This window comes from Bos taurus, chromosome 18, assembly GCF_002263795.3.
Source record: "Bos taurus isolate L1 Dominette 01449 registration number 42190680 breed Hereford chromosome 18, ARS-UCD2.0, whole genome shotgun sequence".
Classification (NCBI taxonomy): domain Eukaryota; kingdom Metazoa; phylum Chordata; class Mammalia; order Artiodactyla; family Bovidae; genus Bos; species Bos taurus.
Genome location: NC_037345.1, coordinates 38,091,560 through 38,111,186, shown reverse-complemented (window position 1 = coordinate 38,111,186; position 19,627 = coordinate 38,091,560). Strand labels below are relative to the sequence as shown.

General features: G+C 49.3%; 1 protein-coding gene across 3 annotated transcripts in view; it reads right to left on the bottom strand.

Annotated features, from left to right (window-relative positions):
* ZFHX3 (zinc finger homeobox 3) overlaps window positions 1-1,544 on the bottom strand; it is a 256,592-nt gene extending 255,048 nt beyond the window's left edge. For all 3 annotated transcript variants that reach the window (XM_059877477.1, XM_059877479.1, XM_059877478.1), the window contains exon 1: window positions 1,053-1,544. The gene's annotated coding sequence lies outside the window, so the exon portion shown is untranslated. The remainder of the gene's footprint in view (window positions 1-1,052) is intronic.
* Between the last annotated feature and the right edge of the window lie 18,083 nt (window positions 1,545-19,627).

Genomic DNA, 19,627 nt, shown 5'->3' with positions numbered 1-19,627 from the left:
GAATGAAACAGGACGAGGAGTAAAAGTGGGGAACGGAACGTAAACAATCCCAGACTCGAGTGAGCAAAAAGAGAAAAGAAAGAGAAAAGGGGGAGTAAAAAAAAAAAACAAGCAGGGATCCTCTGATGTGTCTCAACTCAGCTCGGCAAGGAGAGGCCGGCCAGGCGACGTCTGGTCCCGGCCGGCGGCGCAGCCTCGAGCCCCCGGGAGCCCCTAGTGTCCAGGGCAGAGCCCCCTCAGGGCGTTCGCGGCGCTGCTAGTGGGGCAGGGCGGAGAGCGCGCAGGTAGAAGGTCGGGCGGCCACGTCGCCCCTTCGCCCTCTCTCGGACCCCAGGGCTCCGGTCTGGCGGCCGTGTCCCCGGCCAGTGGAGCACTGGCGCGGAAGGCGCCCGGCCAGCCGGCCGGCCAGCGGCGGCGGCGACGGCTCCCGGCCGGGTGCGCGCCCCGCGCGGCGGCTCAGCTCGGGGCTCCGGCGCCTCCCGGGGTGGGGCAAAGTTGGGGGCCGGGGGCGGCGGGGGCGGGGGCACTCGGCACCGCGAACCCCCCCCACCCCGCCCCGCGCCGACCGCCGCCTTTGTCTCGGCGCCCGGACCCCGGCCGCCCTCCCGCCCTCAGCCCGCGCCCCGGCCGGCCCTGCCCGGAGGCGCCTCCAAAGTCGCCGCGCGGGCCTCGCCCCGGGCGCCTCCACCCTCTCGGGGGGTCGCCGGCAGCCGGCGGCGGCGGCGCGGGGGCCGGGGAGGAGGGGGCGGCCCGGGACTCCGCGGCGGCGGCGGCGGGAGGAGGAGGAAGAAGAAGAGAAAGAGAAAGTTTGGCGCAGGGGGAAGGCGAGCGGGACGCAGCGAGCGAGCAGGGCGCGGGCGCGGGGAGCGCGGGCGGCGGCGGCCGGGCGCGGGAGCCGGGAGGGGGCAGGACGAGCCCCATGCAAAGCAGCCCCGGCGCCCCGAGGAGCCCCGCGTCCGGGCGGTGGCGGCGGGAGGAGGAGGAGGAGCAGGCGGCGGCGGCGGCGGCGGGAAAAAAAAAAAAAAAAAAAAGAGGGAAAAGTTGCCACTTACGCGGTTGCTTCTCCGGCGGCGGCGGCTGCAGCGGCGCTGCTGGCGGCGGCGGCGGCGGCGGCGGGAGCTGGCGGCGCTTTTAATCCCGAAAAGAGGCGCTCGGGCCGCGGAGCCCATCAAGGCAGCAGCGGCGGCTGGCGGGGGTCGGCTGCGGCGGAGGACGCGCTGCTGGCGGCGGCGGCGGCGGCGGCGGCGGAGCTGGAGCGCGCTCGGCGGAGCCCGGGGCGGGAGGCGGCCGCAGCCGGGGAGCCGGAGCCGCCGCCGCCGCTGCCGCCGAGCAGCATGGTTGGCGGGGAGTTTACAGCCCCCGGAGCGGGCAGGGGCCACGGAGGAGAAGCGGCGGCGGCGGCGGCAGCGGCTCTAGGCTGTAATTGGGATGCAAAGCAGGCGGTGGCGGCGGCGGCTGCGGCCGGGAGGAGGAGGAGGCGGCGGCGGCGGCGGCGGCGGCTGCAGCGGTCGGAGGGGACGCGCTGGAAGTGGGAGCTGATGAGTGAAAAGAAAAAAAAGTCTTTGGATCTTTATTCTGCTAATTAGTTTCCTGCAAAAAATGGCTGTGATTAATTCAGTGCGCATGTGCTTCATTACCCAGGCACGACGGGAAGGGCTAATTAGCCACCTTCTGGATCAATAAGATTCAGCAAAAAAGAAAAGGGGGAGGTGGAGGGAGGCAGAGGGGAGGAAGGGAGGGAAAAAAAAAAAAAAAACAGGGGAAAGTGATGAGCAGGGCGAGGAGAGCAGGAAGAGAGGATGGGAGAAGAGCCCAGGAAGAGGGAGAGAGGCACCAAAAGTTTATGCATGTATTAAAAACACATACACACACACACACACGACACACACGCGCGCGCGCGCGCGCGCACACACACACACACACACACACACACACACACACCGAGAAGTGAAATGCAGAGAACCAACAATAGGAACCTGGCTAAGATTTTTTTTCTTTCCTTTCTTTTTTTCTCTCTTTTCTTTCGCTCTTGTTTTTTCTTCCCCCCTTTCCTTTTCTTTCTTTCATTTTTTGGCAAACGCAGAAATGTTCAGGTTAAATAGGAAGAGAGCATCCTCAAAGAGGAAGGGGGGGCATTAATGGAGTGGGACAGCTTAAAGCAAAGATTTAAGTGAAAGAACAGAGAAGGAGCAGAGACTTAGAATAGAAACCACTTTAAATTGCAAATCGGAGATTTTTTTTTAAAGGAGGAAAATTACCTCCCCCCCCCACAATCAGAGGACAAATGGAGAAAATATGGAGAAAACTTTAACACGTACCATAGACTAGACAAAAAGATATAATATGTTAATTTTGTCTCCTGAAATAAGACGCAATCAATCTTCTCTGGTTCTTTAGAAGGAGGGGGAAGAGAGGAGTGATGATTAGAAGAAATAAAAGGGGGAAAGTGAATCAGAACTGAAAGGGGGTAACTTAAAGAAAGACTTGGAAACAAGTCCAACTTTCTACCCTTCTGGACTTAAGAGAAAAGTAAAATCAATTTTCTCGTGTAAAACCTGGAAAGCAGATGTTTTCAAAACACAGGAAGCTATTTTGCCATCAAAAGCAGGGATGTAATAAAGGCAGTGAAAAATAATTTCAGACTAAATTCATAAGAAAGAAAGCCAATATATTTAAATAGCGAGGAAAGGTCTAGAGTGTGTGTGTGTGTGGTGGTGTGGTGGTGTGGGGGGTGGAGGGTGGGAATTACATACTCTTTCCCTAAATGCCAAAAAAAAAAAAATCTTACAGCTACCTCCAAGAGTTTGGAGCAGAGTCTCAGAAGCCAAAGGGCTTGAAATGAGAGGATGGATTTCAGATAAAGACTAGGCGCGGTACATCCCACCAGAGCCCGAAGGAGATCCCTAGAATCAAAGACAGCATCCAGGGACCCTGCTACTGTACCGATTCCTAGTACATCAAAGCCATCACTTAGGCGGGTGCATGATACCTCCAAAAAGCAAGCAAACAAACGCAGGAAGAACAGGAGTCTCTCTCTCTCTCCACCCCCCTCTCTCTTTCTTTCCCTTTTTTCTCTCCCCCCCCCCCTTTTAAATCCTAGCCTTAGCGTCACTGCTACTGCAATAGATTTTTTTTAAGGACAAGTATGCATTCATGCAAGTTCTAAATATAAACTAGTACCATTGAAATTACAATGTCTAAAATAAAATAAAATGCAATTTGCACTTTAAATGATCTGCAAACAAATGTAAAAACATTTATGTTTTTGAAGGCATTATTCATGAACCCTGTAACATCAGGTAGAGAACGCACACTAAAACTTATTTTTTTGTAGAAAAAAATTTTTTGTCCCAGCCTTGCTGTATTATTTATTTTAGAAGGAATTGGGGAATTAATCGGGAAATCTGTTTGATTAGAAGGGAATTCTTCATTTTGAGAGATTTCCCAATGCTCTTAAGAGCGTACAGCTTCTTAGTCAAGACTAGGAGGAGAAAACCGGTTTAGGATTTTGCAGGGTTACCTCATCTAATCCTTCTGAATTCACTCTGGGAATAATGCTGTTTTATTTAGAAAAAAAAATACATTTAGAGAAATCGGGGGTTTCCTCTCTATGAGCCAAATCTGGATTGCCATTCAAACTTTTCCTGGCTGCTTTCCATGCGGGACAGTAGATCAATAAAGCCAAGTCCAGCCTGGCTTGCTACAGGTTTCACCAGTCAGTGCTTGCAAAACCTTTGTCATTTTCTAAAAATAAAAAAGCTAAAAGTTATTGTAGAAGAAGGGGCTTTTTTTTGTCCTCTGCACAATGTGTCTTTTGTGAGGTTAATGCCATTCTGGGCTCTCGATAGCCCTGGACAATGGGAACTCTCCAGGAGTCTGCAAAGACTCTGGCTTTCTTCTTGCTTGATTTTTTTTCTAAAGGGAAGGATGAAACATTCCTACAGTCCAAACACAACTTCTACTTTGATTAAATAAATATTTATCTTTATTGTAGCCATTGTATATTTTTACCTTCAGTTTGTCCAGTTTCTGATTATTATTTTAAATTTTTCATTGGCAACAGTTAATCTTTTTTTTTTCCCTTTCAGTCCAAAGTGCAGGTCAGTGTAAAATGTAGCTGACTGAAGGAAGACTGGTAAATTCTGAATTTTTCCATTATACATCAGGTAAGGAAAATTGTTCAGACCCTCAGGAGTATATTTGCTTCCTCTTTATCTGTCTTCACAAATCTTCATACATCTGTTTATTTTTTTAGGATGTATCAGAATTCAATTTCTCCTTGTAAATGTTGAAATCTCACTTAAATGCTATGTATTTGTTGTTTGTTTGTTTTTAAATGTAAGTAGTACTAGAAGCGAACTTGTAGCTTGTTTCTTATACAAAACGGCATGGAAGAAATCAGTCTCTCCAGTGGTACAGACGATTTGAGGGAAATTCTGGATATAAATGTATTTTGTGTTGCAGTATAGGAAAATGTCAGCTTAATCTGGTAAATACTTATGCTAATTTCACTGAGTGAATTCGTTATAAGGAGGAGAGGTACCAAGCTCGTATCACTGAATAATGCTTAGGCGATAATCCAGCATCTATATGGATTACTTTATGTACAGAATGAAAAAAGGAACCAAGAAATTCAGAATCTAAATCCTTCATTTAGCTGGCAAGGGGACAGAAAATTTTAGACCAATCTGTTTTTAAACAATTTACAGTAGGAAGGGAAAGTGGAAAGTGGGCTAAATATTTCATTGATGGGTATATTTCCCTGCCTCTCGCTCAAGTGCATGGTTGTATATATAAACACAAAGATATCTGCATACATGAGTACATAAATATACATTTGGATGACTTCAGATGTCTGTGCATCCCTGTGTGTGCATAAGTACATGTGCACACAGATATACAAGATGTACACAAATGTAGGTAGTGGAGAGGGGTGTGCTTTCGGGCTGGGGGGTTCCATTTCCAGATCTGTCTGAAGCTCCTTTTCTTGCAACTATAATATAGAAATGTCGGTTTAATGCTGAAGATGTGGATGGTAAATTTGATTAAGAATCTGCTCCCCTGCAATTTTCAGAGTCTGGGGTTGCAATGTGAGCAGCTGTTATTTGGTCACATTGGGCTCAAAGATGCGATGGGCCAGTCTTTTTTAAGGGGAAAGGGAGGGGAACGGGAATCTTAGAAGATTTCACTCCCAGAGAGCCTAGCTCTGGGCCCTGGGTTCTCTGCTGTTGGGGGACTGGGGACACAAAAACAAAAAAGGGAGGAGGAAGAAAAAAAGAAAACCTCATGTGGAGGCATGGGAGGTTGAAAGGACGCTTCTCCGTACAACTCCAGAGCTAGATCTAAGAGAAGGGTTGCAGGGTGAAGAATGTGCGGTCCCTTTTTGAATGTGTATTGTTATTCTAAGTCTATTGTATGTACGTGTTACTGTCCTTTCATTTGCCACGACAACATATGGATTCCATAAATGCAGACATGCCGAAGTGCATCTGTCTGGGTAGTTAACACGATCCAAACATCCCTCTTCGTTCCGCTAACTCCGGCTCTTCCTCCAGCTCTCAGGCAGCGCTCCGGGCCGACCGGCCTGTGCCCCAGCCTTACAGCGCCCCGCAGTCTTGCCCTTTTGTGGTCTCCTGGTGGGATCCAAGGTGCCGCGCGGAGGAGGCGGGCTGCTCGGCAGTGCCGAGGTCAGAGGCGCCACTGCTGCCGGCCCCTGAGCGCATGGGGAGGAAAGGGTTAAGCTGCCCGAGCCTCGGGAAGGGGCTGCGCTCATTCCGGAGCGAGGTGCAGCCACCAGCAGCTGTGATTTAGGGGTCAAGTCCGAGATCACCTTTCTCCTGCCTCTGGAAATGGCAGAAGATGAGGTAGGAAGGGAGAGACAGGAGAGAGAGACAGCCTGGAGCGGCACTTGGCGCTCCAGCCATCCGTTCCCTCCCCCCACCCTGCAGCCTACCTCCTGACCCCTAGACAAATCGAACGGTTCCCCCTTTCTCCTAAGGGTGCAGGGCGAGGTGCCTCTGAGCATCTAGAACGGCTCCACCCTCAAGTCTGTCCTGCGGTTAAAACCACCGTACCCTGAACCTCAACCACCGATAGAAAGTTTGCTCTTAATGCACCGGACAGTGAGCAGCTAGATATGGGTAGAAACTGCTCCCCGTTTATAAAAAAATCAGGGGTGCCCTTGGCAGAATGGGGGACTTTGGATGTTGGCACCAACTCCTCAGACTCGGGTTGCGCTCCTCACAGTGGAGGACAGATGTACACAGTGGTGCCCACTACTTGCAGCTTCTTGCTTTGTGCCCACATTCTTGGTCAAAGAAAGCTCCCCCCACCCGGCCCCAACTCAGGCAGCCTGGAGAATACTTTTGTGAAAATATTTGTCATGCCTGAAAGATAACCATAACCCAATTCAGATTTGTTTCTGAGGCATTTCACTGGAAAAGAGCAAAGCGACTGGAGTCCCCTTTTGTTTTGGCGCCCTGCAGGTGTGCCAAGGGGTGGGTCTCAGCACCCAGGTGGTGTCTGGGGACTGTAGGGGGACACATATGGTACCCAGAGAAGGATCTCTGACTGAGAAAGAGTTTCCCAAATCCACCCCGGCCAGGCTGGACTTCAGGACAACGACCACTCTTTTGGAAAGTTACTCCAAGAAAAGGAGTTTCTGGTGGGAAAAGAACTGGCTGGAAATGACAGGAAGGGGAACTAGATCCCTGGGGGACAGAAGGCAGGTGCGTGTCGGGGTGGGGTGGGGGGAGGTGTGGAGAGTAGCAAGGGAGAGAAGGGAGCTAGGAGGTCCACATACAAGGGCGCGGCCGGGGAGGCTCCGCGACTCGTTTTCCAGACACTCTTCTCCAGCTGCCAGAGCAGAGCGAGGGCGAATCACCCCGATTTCAGCTTCTGCTTCCAGGGCCAAGAGCGCGGACCAGCTGGTCCAGAAGGCAGCTGAGGGATGTCTTCAGAGCCCCACCGCCCCTTACCCCGCCAGAGCCTCCAAACCGCGGAAATCAAACCAAATTGGCCGCTAGAATCTAGAGAGGTTTCATCCCTGGGGCAAGGGGGAGGGAACAGACTTTTTTTTTTTCCTTTTGAACTCCCGATTCAAAAGAGACCACAACCTACTCTGGAGTGCCATCCCTAGTACATGGATTGTGGGTATATTTCATTCTTTCATTCTTTTTTCCCTATTTCTCAGAAGTAAAAACCTTTAAAGAATTAGCCCAAACTTGGAGCGCCCAGGTCCCTGAAAGAGTTCCAAATGATAAAGCCTGCCCTTCATTTCCAATACATGGCACATTGTAAAAATGCAGGGCAACCAGACAGTTCCAGGGTTTGAGTCGGATTCCTAGTTTCCCCAGCACCTTTGCAATGGAAATCTGAAATCCAGCCTTGGGGCAGGAGGCGCCTGGGAGCTGGTGGCTCCCCTAGGTTTTGCACCGCCCACACCACAAGCAAGCGCTGACTCCCCTTTTGGTGACCTGGTGCCAGAAGTTTGCAGTACATCTAAAGCCTGGGGCGGGTGAAACGGAGAGAGAGAACTAACCTCTTAACGCAACAAAGTGAACAACTCGAGGACAAGAGACCCTCGGTCAGGCTATATTCGCTTTGGGGAATTCCAAGAGCATAACTTGGGCGGGGGGATGATGACCAAGGGTTCTGATTGCCAGCTGGAGGCAGGAAAAAGGAATCATTGAGAGGAACGTGAGGCGGGCTGGGGAGCAAGGCAGCGAGGGGGTAACAGACCTGGCGCCTTTCCCCCCAGAGCCCGCTAGGACCGGTGTGGGGAGTCGGTGCCCATGGTAGCACGTGCATTGTTGACACGCAGACACGCAGGCATGCGCTAATGGAGGGATGCGCGGCTGAGCAATCCCCGATGCCTGCATTTCTTGCAGGCATGGCTTGTTTAATAGCCTGGGAATTGAGTGCCTGATATCCAACCCCCCCCCCCTTTTTTTTTTTTGCTGAGAAATGTAAAAGGGACCTATACTGTGTATGTATTCTGAAGAAACATGTGCATTTTTTTTTGACAAATACGTAGCGCCATAATATTTCTGATTTAAGGGGCGAGGGAAATCTTTGAAGTGAAGGAAATCAGTGGGGGACGAACCATCTTTTCCTGATTTTTTTGTGCCTCTCCTCAAAGCCAGTAATGGGATTTAAAATGAGAGATTCCTAGTTCTCATCCTCCCTCCCGTTCCATTTCACTCTCTTTGCCCCAGAAAACATCTGTGGCAACCAACTGCACGTCTAAGGGGACGGTTTAAAGAGAAACAAGGTTTGGGGCGCGCATCAACTTTCCATTTCTTTTTCAAATGAAGCTGGAAAAAAATTCAAAGGACAATTTAAGCACCAAACGACATCGAACAGATATTTTTCCAAAGCAAAAATTTTCCAATTCGTTTGTTTCCTATTCTTAGAAATAGAGGAAAAAGGCAAACCTAATCTTCCTGCCCGAGGAGAATGGCACGAAATTTGGAGCCAGCGCTCGCTCGCTCGGTTAAGGCTGGCGGGCGGAGAACCAGGCGCGGCCCCACGGGTTTGGAAGAGTCCGGCGCACGCCAGACCGGGGGGCGGGGGGCTCTGGCTAGCTAGACTTTGCGCGCACGTTCTGCGCACCCCCCGCCTCTTGCCCGGGCAGCGGGCAGGGCAGTGGTTCCCTGTGGACGCAGCCACCTCCCTGTTTAATTCCAGGGCCCAGCGGGGCAGCAGGGACATTCGACGCCACCTTCCTCTCGCTCTGGCATGGGGCGCACGCTTTTCGAGGCTGCTCTCCTCTCCTCGGGGCTCAGGATAGACTGAGCGCTGTTCCCTCCTCCCCATGAACCACAAACCTCGCGGACCGACAGTTTCCCGAGACACTGACCATACAGTTGACTGAGCCAGGGCTCGCGTCCCTCATGCTTGGCACACCCGGCCCCATTTCGGGGAAGCTTTATTCTCCTGCCGGCTCTGAGCTCCCGACAGGAAGCGCGGGGGGCTCAGGCCCCTGGAGAGGCCAGCTGGGGAACTTACAGCGGCGCAGAACCGCTGTCCCGGGCTGGGCAACCCTCACAGGTGTGCGCAACGCACTGCGGCTGGCTCTTCGGGGAAATGAATCCCCATGGAACAACTGGAGCACCCCATTGCCACCCTGGGGATGCCTCCATAAAACCAGCAGGCCGAGTGCTGGCCCCTGAGCCACCTCGGAAGGAAAGAGGTCAGCAGCGGGCACACCTCTTGCGCACGCACGACCTGAGATGCCCAGGCCCAGCGTCGGTTCCCATGACCTCCCATTCCCCATGCCGGCGCTCATGGTGGCACCCCCTCTCCACCGCCCTGGCCAGGCTGCCCAGCTCCTTCAGGTCACAGGTGCCCTAAGCCCATCCTGTGGGGTCACCAAGGTGGGGGCAGTTGGGGGGTTCTGCATCCAGGAGGGCAAGGGGTGGAGTTCCCACAAAACACTCCCAGGGAGGCTTGGGGGACCAGAGGGTGGTTCTACACCCCCACAGTCCCAGGGGTCTGGGAGCCAGGGACCCCTTGGGAGACACTCAGGCCTGCAGAAACTCAGCTGGCCAAGGGGGTAGAACTGGATGCTTAGGGTTTGCCAGGGGTCCACTCGAAGAGTGCCCTGTCTGCATTTTGGGTCCTGCAGGTCCCCCTCCCTTTCGTTTTTGTCTGGGAAGAAAAAGCAAAGCTGGTGGATTTGCGCCGACCCCTCTTCCCCTAGTCTGGGAATGCTGCGGCAGGAAGAATTGCTCATAACGACACTTAAGCCTCGACACTTGAATGCTAAAGGTTAAACTTACAGTCTTCAGGGAAGGGCTTCCTGCCAGCTGGAACAGTGGTGTGGCCGCCACAGGCTCTCCTCCACCCACCCTGCCCCCACTCCAGGTACAGCCAGAGTCACTAATGCTTTCGGGGCCTTCCTGCACCTCAGGAGAGGCGGCCCTGGGTGCTAGCTCTTCCCATCCCTCCCCCACCTCTGGGGGGCTTCTTTCCTGGACTCCTGATCCTCTTGTCATAGTTGTTTATACCTCAGTTTGCCCTCAGCAGGCGGGACTTGCTGGTTCCAGCTAGTTCACACAGGTGGGTACTTGTCCCTCTTCCCTTTGCTGGGGTACTTAGTAGCCCCTGCAACTCGGTGCAGACAAAGCCAGAGCTAATACACTGAATGCAGTGCCCAGAATGGGAGGGAGCTGCAGGGAGACCTTGGTTATAACCGGCGGTGGTGGGGGAGGGGGTTGATCTTTTGGCTGCAAAGATTTCCCAAAAGGAACATCCACAGGGGCACAGGGGTCTGTATCCCAGGGACCCTATGCTGGTGTGCTGAGAGGTTGGGACCGAAAGCAGAGCATTTCTTAGCTTTTCCCCTGATCCCACCTCTGCTCCACACCGCCCCCACCCCCGCAACCCCCGCAGCAGCCTGAAACAGGGCCTTCCAAGGGAGAGGGACAGAGGGATGGCAGAGTGAAGGGGTTGGAGCTCTTAGGAACTCCTTAGGAACCCCGTAAACTGGCCCTCTCCTCTTCCTCTCCCTCCTCCCCTCCCTCCCTGAAGATCTGCACTTATTGAGCACCTACTGTGTGTGAGTCCCCTGGAAGATACTTTGTAGGTTTTTGGATTCCACTCTCCCAGTAGCCTTAGGAAATGGGTGTTATTAGTCCCATTTTATGGATGAGAAATCAGACTCAAAGATTAAGATCACATAGCTGTTCAAGGCTCAGCCTGAATGTGAACCCAGCTCCATCTGGCTTTAAAGCTATTTCTACTATACCGTCAGCCTCTTGTTAAGATAGAACGATCAGGGACCAAAGGGAAAATAAAAATGGGATGCCGCGCTGTGGGCTGAGGGAAGGGAAAGGAAGACACTATGGGATGGCTTCTCTGGTTTTGCTGTGGATTCCCGACTGGATCCAAGGCTGAGATAGGAACTGAAGGCCACGGAAGACACTGTCTCAGGGCCCAAAGGCAGGAGTGATAATGCGAGAGGACGGCATGGACAAGCCCCCTGGCCCCGCCCCCAGATGAAGGCCACGTACTGGGGCCCCAGGACAGCCGCCCAGTGTGCTGCTGGGTCTGCTGGCCTGCACTGGCCACGCCAGGAGAAGCGCCCACCGGCCCTTTTTTTTCCTTTGTAAATTTTCTTACTGTGTCTGAAGCTCAGACAAATTTGTGACTTCTGTGAGTCAGTAGGTTAACAGGAAGGAGTGATCAGATGACCAGTTACTCATGAGCAAATATGAGGAAATCCCAAGACCGGGAAGAAGACTGCGCAGTGACATCCAAATGGCAGCTTTGGAGGCTCTCCTGGTCCCTCCAGGGCTGGCCCTGGAGCTCAGTGCTACAGGTGGGGTGGGGGTCGGGGAGCACAGGGGAGGGTCTGTGCCTCAGCTGGCCTGCAGCCCCCTCAAAAGAGGCGAGCCTGCTTCGTGGACACTGAGGTTTGCCGTGGGAGTGAGTCTTCCCTGACTCTGGCCACCAGGCACTAAAACATTCCTTCTAGGGGCTCTGCAGCAAGGGGATGCAGTGGGCAGGTCAATAGCGACAGCTGACATCTCTCCGCTGTCTTTCTCTGGGTTGACCTGGGCAGTTTCAACTGCACAAGAGTGAGTGTGTGTAACTGGGCAGCAAACTGGCCAGGCCCCCATGGAGGGGTTGCTGAAAGCCTTGTTAAGAAGTCCTCTTGACCAAGCAATCCAATTACATAATGCTGCAAAAATAACTCTGGGCTGGGAGTCTTGTCAGAGTGACGTATTTTGCTAACGGACAGGGGTATCAAATATCTATCTTTCAAGCCAAGGGCCAAAAGTAGACTGTGGCACCCACGGACCCCTCCCCTAGACACACAACGAGTGGGGGAGTGGAAGGCAGGGAGGAGGCAGAAGCAGCAAGGAGGCATCGTTTTTTCTTCCTTCCTTTTTCCAGGTGCAACTAAACCCAACTGCTCACCTCGGCTCCATCCTATCCAAGTCAAGGCCTCAGTCACATATCCTCAAATTTGTCTCACAGGGGTCCCTGCTCTCAAAGGATCAAGGAAGACGGAGGGGGAAGGGATGATGAGGGAGAGAGGAAGAAATGAGTAGAAAAAAAGTAAAAGAGTATTGCTTTGTTTGTTGATGGAACAAGGTGAGGATGAATTATGTTACTATTTCTATGTCCACTAGGCTAGCCTCCTACTACTGTGACCAACTGGTAGTCCCACTGCCCAAGACTGTCCTAGATTTAAAACTGCATCCTAGGAACACCCTCAACCCTGGAGAACTCAGATAGTTGGCCACCCTCCCTCTCACAGGCTTTGGCTAAATTTCCACAAGGACATAGAAAATTATGACCAAAATGAGGTAGTTCCTTTCACTTCAAAATTATTCAAAGAATGACCCAAATAAGCTATTCCAACATAGATGCAAAGGCCCTGTTTTCAGGAATTTGAAGAAAGCCAAGTAATTCTCCCCACCCCAGCCCCACTATGGATTCTAGAGCTTTCCAGGTGGGAAAATTACCTGTTTCACCCACTTCGCTTTTCAGATAAAGTTTCCAGATATGCCTTTGCCACTCTTAAGATGCTCTGCCCTGCTTTGGTCAGGAAGCAGTATTTTGAGGGGGAAAGAACTCTGTTTGAAAGTCACAGTAACTTGTCTTTTTTTTCACCTAATCTCTTTCATGGGGTCTCTATTACTCTGGTGGCACCACAGTCACATACTGAGCTGTATCAGACTCCTTTAATATATTCACCTTGAATCTGTTAGCATTTTCTTTTTCCTAATCTTGATAATCACAGCATCTGATCCTTTCATTCTAAACTGCAGCCTTCCAATCCATCCTTAATCTAGACCCATCTGACCCTCTTCCAAAGGAGACAAATGAGGATAAGCAATCCAGCCCCCATCAAGACACAGCATTGGAGCTTAAATTTATATTCATCTCCACCTCCATTCTTTTTTAAAATCAAAATGTCTCTTTAACTCCTAGAGCTAATTATAAAAGCAAATAGCTTTCCCTCCCTGAGTCATATTCCTTAGCTTGTAAAAAGGCAGTTCCACTCAGAGACCACCTTGTCACAAACATGAAAAAACCCAGCTCTTTCAGGACTCCTCAGAGAGGAAAGGGTGAAGTGGCAGCGCCCTCCCCCACCCCCCGCCCCCCAGCAGGCTCGGCCTTTATGGAGTCTATTTCCAGTCTGTTTACCTGGCAAGGATCACATGACCAGTCCAGAAGGAAATGCTGACATCATTGTCTCTCTCACACATGTGCAGCCTCCCTCCCCTCCCTCCCAGCTCGCCCGCATTCCGACATCCATCCTCCGGCCTCTCTCCACCACCCAGCCTCCTCCCCCACCACTCACGCCTGCTCCCACTTATTTCTCTGTCTTCCTCGTGTCACACTTTCCTTTGTTTTCTTTTTCCTTGTAGGCTGTCTCCTAGACTGTGTTGGACACACACACACATACACACTTCTGGGTGCCCTTTTCCTTTCCCTTCTTCAACAAGCCTTTTTCTCCCTTTTATTCTCTCACAGATCTGTGGCTACTGAGTCTTCACTCTGGTTTAAAAATACACTTCCTCTTTCTCTATAGGTTGGACATTTCTTCAAAAAAAAAAAAAAAAAAGTCAGAAAGGCCCAGAAAAGCTTCCAGACCAAAGGTGGGGGAGGGCAGAGCAAGGCAGCTCCATCCAGCCGCTCAATTTCCTGCTCCAGTGGGCTTGGAGATTTAGGTGCAGGGACTTTGGTCAGACAGGCCTTATTTATTTATTTCTTCTCCATCTTTCCCCTCTGGTGTTTTGACCGCTGCTGCAGGCAGGGGCACCCTTCCCACCCCACAGTCAGACCACAGGTCCCAGCAGCCCTTGGCCTTGTGCAGAGGGAGCGTGAGTAACTGGCACCTGGGCTTCTCTAGGCTGCTGCTCTTCATTCTGCCCCAGGGCCCAGGAGGCGTCTCGCATTTTTTTGGCCAGCTGGGATCTGGGGGAGCTGGGAAGACCCAGGGGGCAGGGAGGAAGGCCAGCGATCAGCACAGGTGCCTCCTACCTCTTCAAAGGGCTGTTTTTACAAGCAACCCTGTCTGTGGCAAGGCTCTGGGGTTCAGCTGCTCCCAGAAACCTTTCTTGGTGCACATGGGCACAGAGCCAAAGCATGCTGCTTAGAGGAAATGTTTAATAAAGACATGAGAGCCTCAAACTGTTTATCCTTAGAGACAGGTGGAGATGTGATGTCCCTGGAAACCGCCTCCAAAATAGACCATGAGGTGGGAAGACTGGAGGGTGAAACAGCTGGGGGGAATCACAGGGAAGGGCTGGCCTGGCCAAAGCCGTCTCCCCTTTTACTCCCACCTGCCACCCCGGGCTGTGCCCTCCTGGGTTCCCACACCTTGTAGGTTGGGATGGGGCAGTGAGGTAGAGGAGGAATGGGACAGTCATGCAAAGGTGAGGCCATTAAGTAATCATTACTTAAGGTGAGGGCATACAATCCCCAATAGGCATAAAGGTGGGACTCTACTGGAAGAACATGCTTTCGTGGGCAAGTTTACCACTAGGTTATATGGAAAATCAGAAATGCAATGTCCTGTTGGAAGACCCTAGTAAAATCAATACTAAGATACTAAAACAATATTAAGACAGTGCTAAAGCAATTAAGATACTAAAACAATATTAAGATAGTACTGGTCTTCAATGTTCAGATGCATTCCTATTTCTTGAGAAATAGGAATTTTCTTTCCAGTACTGTGGAAGTCATATCATGACCTTCTGGAGACCTTGTCACCAATAAAGGTGCAATGCTAGCAGAAGGGTCTACTGACAGATTTTGCCTCTTTGAAATCTAAATCCTCTTCAGACATGCTGGAAATCCAGAACTTTTGACAAGCTTTCAATACATTGTAAAAGTTCTAATTTTAAACTTCTAAATGTTATAGGCCAAGGACTTGCTGTTTTGAGTTGTCAATTAGGCAGATGGCTCTGTTGGTCAATTAAATGATTTTTGTGGTTTTAAAACCCGCATAAAGTGGTGTTGAGAGTCTCAATGTCATTCTTATCATCTCCATGAATATTTGTGGAGCCCTTCCTGAATTAAAGTACAAAAGAGTAAGATGGAGCACAGGTTCCCAGCTGTGGATTTGAGATGCCTGTGGCAGGTTTCTATACTACCCCATTGAAGCCCACAGTGGTAGAGAGAAGTGACAAGCGTGATGGGAATTATGCAAAATATATATATATATATATATATAGAAAAGGGTTCTCGATCTTTCAACATGGCACCTTTCAACTTTGAAGGGATCTGGGAAAGGATTTCCCATCCTTGAGCCTAGCTCAGGCTCACCTCCTCGTGTGAATCCTGCCCCCTGGCCCAGTGTTAAAGCTGACCTCATCCAGTTTCTCAGATCCCCTCTCTGGGTAGACTTCCTGGATTAGTTTATCCAGGTGCCAAAATAGCATCCTTGAGATCCATTTGTTTCACTGCTCAGGACCTGCGGTGATGTGCAAATGCACCTGGGTTTATGAATAGATCTGCATTCTTTGTTATGGGTCGCCCCACCCTGCAAGGGTAGCATATGGAGCTTGCATTGAACACATCTCCATAAATGCCCACAGTGCTAATTGGTGCTCACTGATGTGCCCATGATGAAGAGGAGGATAATGATAATGTTGATGGCAATGATGACGCCAGTGATGACACTGAATTGCTAATGATTCCGGGAGGAAAACAGTTCTGGGCACAGAGATATGCTTAACAAAGACAGAATGAAGGCTTAATGTTTACGACTTATGCTACGACTTTACTGTGTTTTTCTGAGATCTGGTTCTTTATTTTTATTTTTAAAAAAATATTTATCCTTTTGATTATCAATACTTACTAAAAGAACTGACCTCAACAGCTGAGCCTATGGGCTGGACTAAAATGGCATAACAATAGTACAAAGTGGATTGGCAGTTGCTTGCCTTTTTTTTTTCACGATCCATCTATTTTTAAAAACATGATTTAGTTACCTAACATTTCTCTCTCTTAAGGCAAATGACCACAGAACAGAAAGTGTTTTGCTGGTACCTAAATCAGAGGCCCTCTCTCCTGATCTGCTTGGGGCAGGTCAGCAGAGACAGATGTGCCTTATGGTCAAGACATGAAGAAAGACGGTGAGCTAGAGACAGATACACCTTGCAGTGATGTGTGACACATAAATCAGTAAACAGATTTTAAAGCATACAGAAAAGGAAACAAATATAAGAAAGAACTCTTTAACCACCTTGAGGAACCAAGATCTTTTCTTAAAATGTAGATCACATAAGACTTGGGTCTTATGCCCACTCTGCCCACTAAAGGTTGGATGGCCTTGGGGAGTCAATCCTCAGAGTGTATTTTCTCCTTATAAAATGGAGATGACTGCACACCCGCATGGGGCTGTTGAAGGATTAAGTGAGATGGTACATGTCTAGTGCAATGCCTGACATGTGGCAGGCGTTCAATGCATGGCAGAAATGGGGAACATCATCCCAATACTATTTACCTGTCTGCACTACTGGGTTGGAATGTGAAGATCAAATGATGGGGAAAGTGCTGCATAAAATAGAGGGCCCTCAACAAAGGGGGTTTGAGTAGCCCTAAAATAGAGAGCTACTCTTTTCAAGATTAGGCTCTGAGTTAAATCTGTTGGTATTGGAAAATGAGGCAGAGATTAAGAAATCAAGGACACACTTTCTGTGTATACAGGTACCTGATATACCTAATCCCATCCATAAAGTTACTGAAATGTGAGGAACACCAGACTTCCTCACGCAGGGGCTTGTGAAGATTACTAGTTAAAAGTGACGCACGTTATGAAGGTAGCTGGGCGCCCTGCAGCAAGTGGGATATGTAAATCTGAGGACGAATCACCGGTGTAACATCATCACCATTTCTAGCAACAGACGCTTTCCTAGCCTGGAATAGAATTTCCAGAAGTATCTTTCCCTTTTTGGAATTACAGAGTCTGACAGATTTATTTCCACACATCTCACTTGCTTTCAGAGTTATTGTTTCCTCTTATTTTTTCCCCCTCCTCTTTGGTGACAGAGAAGCCTGAGAACCAATTCTGTCAGGAAGTTCTTGGGGAATTTTCAGAAGGATGTACAAAGCAGGGTGTATGAATGACTGTGAACAGCCAGCATCCATTTCACTTGATAAAAATATATATTCATAACCGATCTTCCCAGCACATCTAAATAATCAAAACCATGAATGACAAACACATCAGATACATTTTTTAGGGCTCAGAGGATCTTTTTGGAGTAAGCTGCCATCATTTCTTCCTCTTAAAGCGGATCAGGTAACTTCTCCCCTGCTGCAGAGCCTCTCAAAAAGGATGTGCTATTAGATCCAGACCCCAGGATGGGAGCTCAGCTGCCCCCAGACGTCTAATGCCAGTCCCCAAATTTTCTGAATTTATTGAGCAAGATGTTGGATGGAACAGGTTCAAGCATCTTGCTAAATAAAATATAGATTACATTTATCATTTCCCCTCAATCTACTAAAATCTTGTTACTCTTTCATGGAAGGAAATGAATCAGTTTGACAGGACTAATTCTGTCAAGCGATATAAGTTCCCAATGCTGTATTCACTACAGATTATTCTAGAAATGATTTGGTGATTTTTTTTTCAGGTAAAGTTCCAGATTGGGACATTACGAACTTCCTTTTTGCTTTTTAAAAATAGAGTCATTAATCCTGCTTCTTTTCAGTCCTGCCGAGTTTTTAAAAACAACGTTACTCTCCCATGATTTTAGCCAATAATGAAATTCCTTTATAAAAAAACTTTTGCCCTGCAAAGAATCTACTTTTTAAAAAGAGAAGGTATTTCTACCAGCATTTAAGGACTATTTAAAAGTTGATCATGCAAAAACAATGAGGAACCAAATGGTCAAGGCTTAAGACTCCACTTTGACAGGCCTGTTTCCAGTCTCCCCACCCCACTACCGATTTAGATATTATCTGAAGAGATTTCTATGTTGAATGGGTTTGAGGCCAAAGACAGCTATGGTGACTTTTCAGACTGTGTCAATCTTGCAAGTTTCAGGCAAGTCAGAGCCATTATTTTCCATAAATATATTTTAAGTCCACTAGGAAATACATGAGAAAACTAGAAGAAAACATGTAAGAAGTCTCGTAGCTTATCTCTCTTAACAGGAATTACAGCGGACATAGAGTCTGTACACTTCCTAAAATCTCAGGGCTTATAAAAGCCCAACATTTCTAGGACACATGCTGCATGATGCCATCTCCAAGTCAGAAGAGCCCCAGTTCTATAAAGATGAAGATGGAGGCACAGAGATGACACCCTTGAAATAAAATTCAGATACCTTGAGTACTTATGAGTAAGTATCCCTAGAGTGTGGAGTTTCTACACTTCATGAAGACAGGTGCTTGTTCAGAGGCTCTGAAGAAGAAAACCCCATTGCCCTGAAACGTCAAAGCTTGGCATTTACCAATCTTTGTGACCCTGAGATTCAAGTTTTCTAACCTATCCGGGTCCACCATGCCGATTTGCAGCCCAGGTTTCCCCCCACTGCCTGCTCACTTACTTAAGCCTCTGGATTGATCAACACTGCTGGGAATGCAAGGAACTTGAGCTGAATGTACTCAGTTGAAAGTTATACAATGCAACAGCCAATCAGGGATGGTTGTTGACTCCTCACTGAATTCCACAAACCTGCTACTCCACACTTCTCCCACATTCCTCAAGCCCTCACCAACCCTACTCTTTCTTAACTCTGGATAACATATTTCAACCCCTTGTTTCTTGAAACCATAATTGGAAAGACCCTCGACTTGCCCACTGCGTGACCTTAAGGTGCCTTGCAGGGCACCCTCTTTTCCTCCATAAAATGCCTTTGTATCCTTGTATCCTTGCTTCCACTGCAAATCTTTCCTGGGTCTTAGAGACCACCCTTCCAGGTCCATCCGATCCCCTGCTTCTTCATTTATTCATCTCTCTCTGCTCCTGTCCCCACTGAATGCCTGCCCTCATCACACTTTTATCTTTCTGTAATCAATCCATGTTTATCTGGAAATCTACACGTGCTCTATTCTCTTCTATGAAAAATGCAATGAACAAAACTTCCCTTGATCCTACCACCTGTTCAATGTCCCACTCTTCCTTTTATCACCAACTTCCTAAAAGAATTATTTAAATGTGTTCTCCAGTCCATTACTGAACACCTCCAGCCCTGTGCACCTCTGCCTGTTGGAGAAGTTGGTCATTATTCTGAGCTGAAATTGATGCCCTGACACTGATGCTAGTGTCATTCTGTGAGGCTGCACAGAGCAAGTTTATGCAGATCACCCTTCTCTGCTTCTGTCCTCTTCCCTCTGATCTTTCTAGGCACTGTCGGTTCCCTCAACTATTCTTTGCATGCCCTGGTTCTGAGTCCCCTGCCTCCCTGTTTCTAGTTTGATTCTCTTCTTCCAGGGTCATGGCCCAAGATTAAATGTAAATTGTCCATGTCTGCTCTGCCAAGCCCAGTACAGCAAGGTTCCCACCTCCTTTGTCCTCCTCATTACACTTTACTCAACACTATTGTTGAATTCTCTTCCTATCAACTCAGACCTCTAAGATAGTAGTTTGCAAACTGTGGCTTCCAGACCTTCCACCACAGAATGGCCGAGGAGCCTTAATAAATGCAGATTC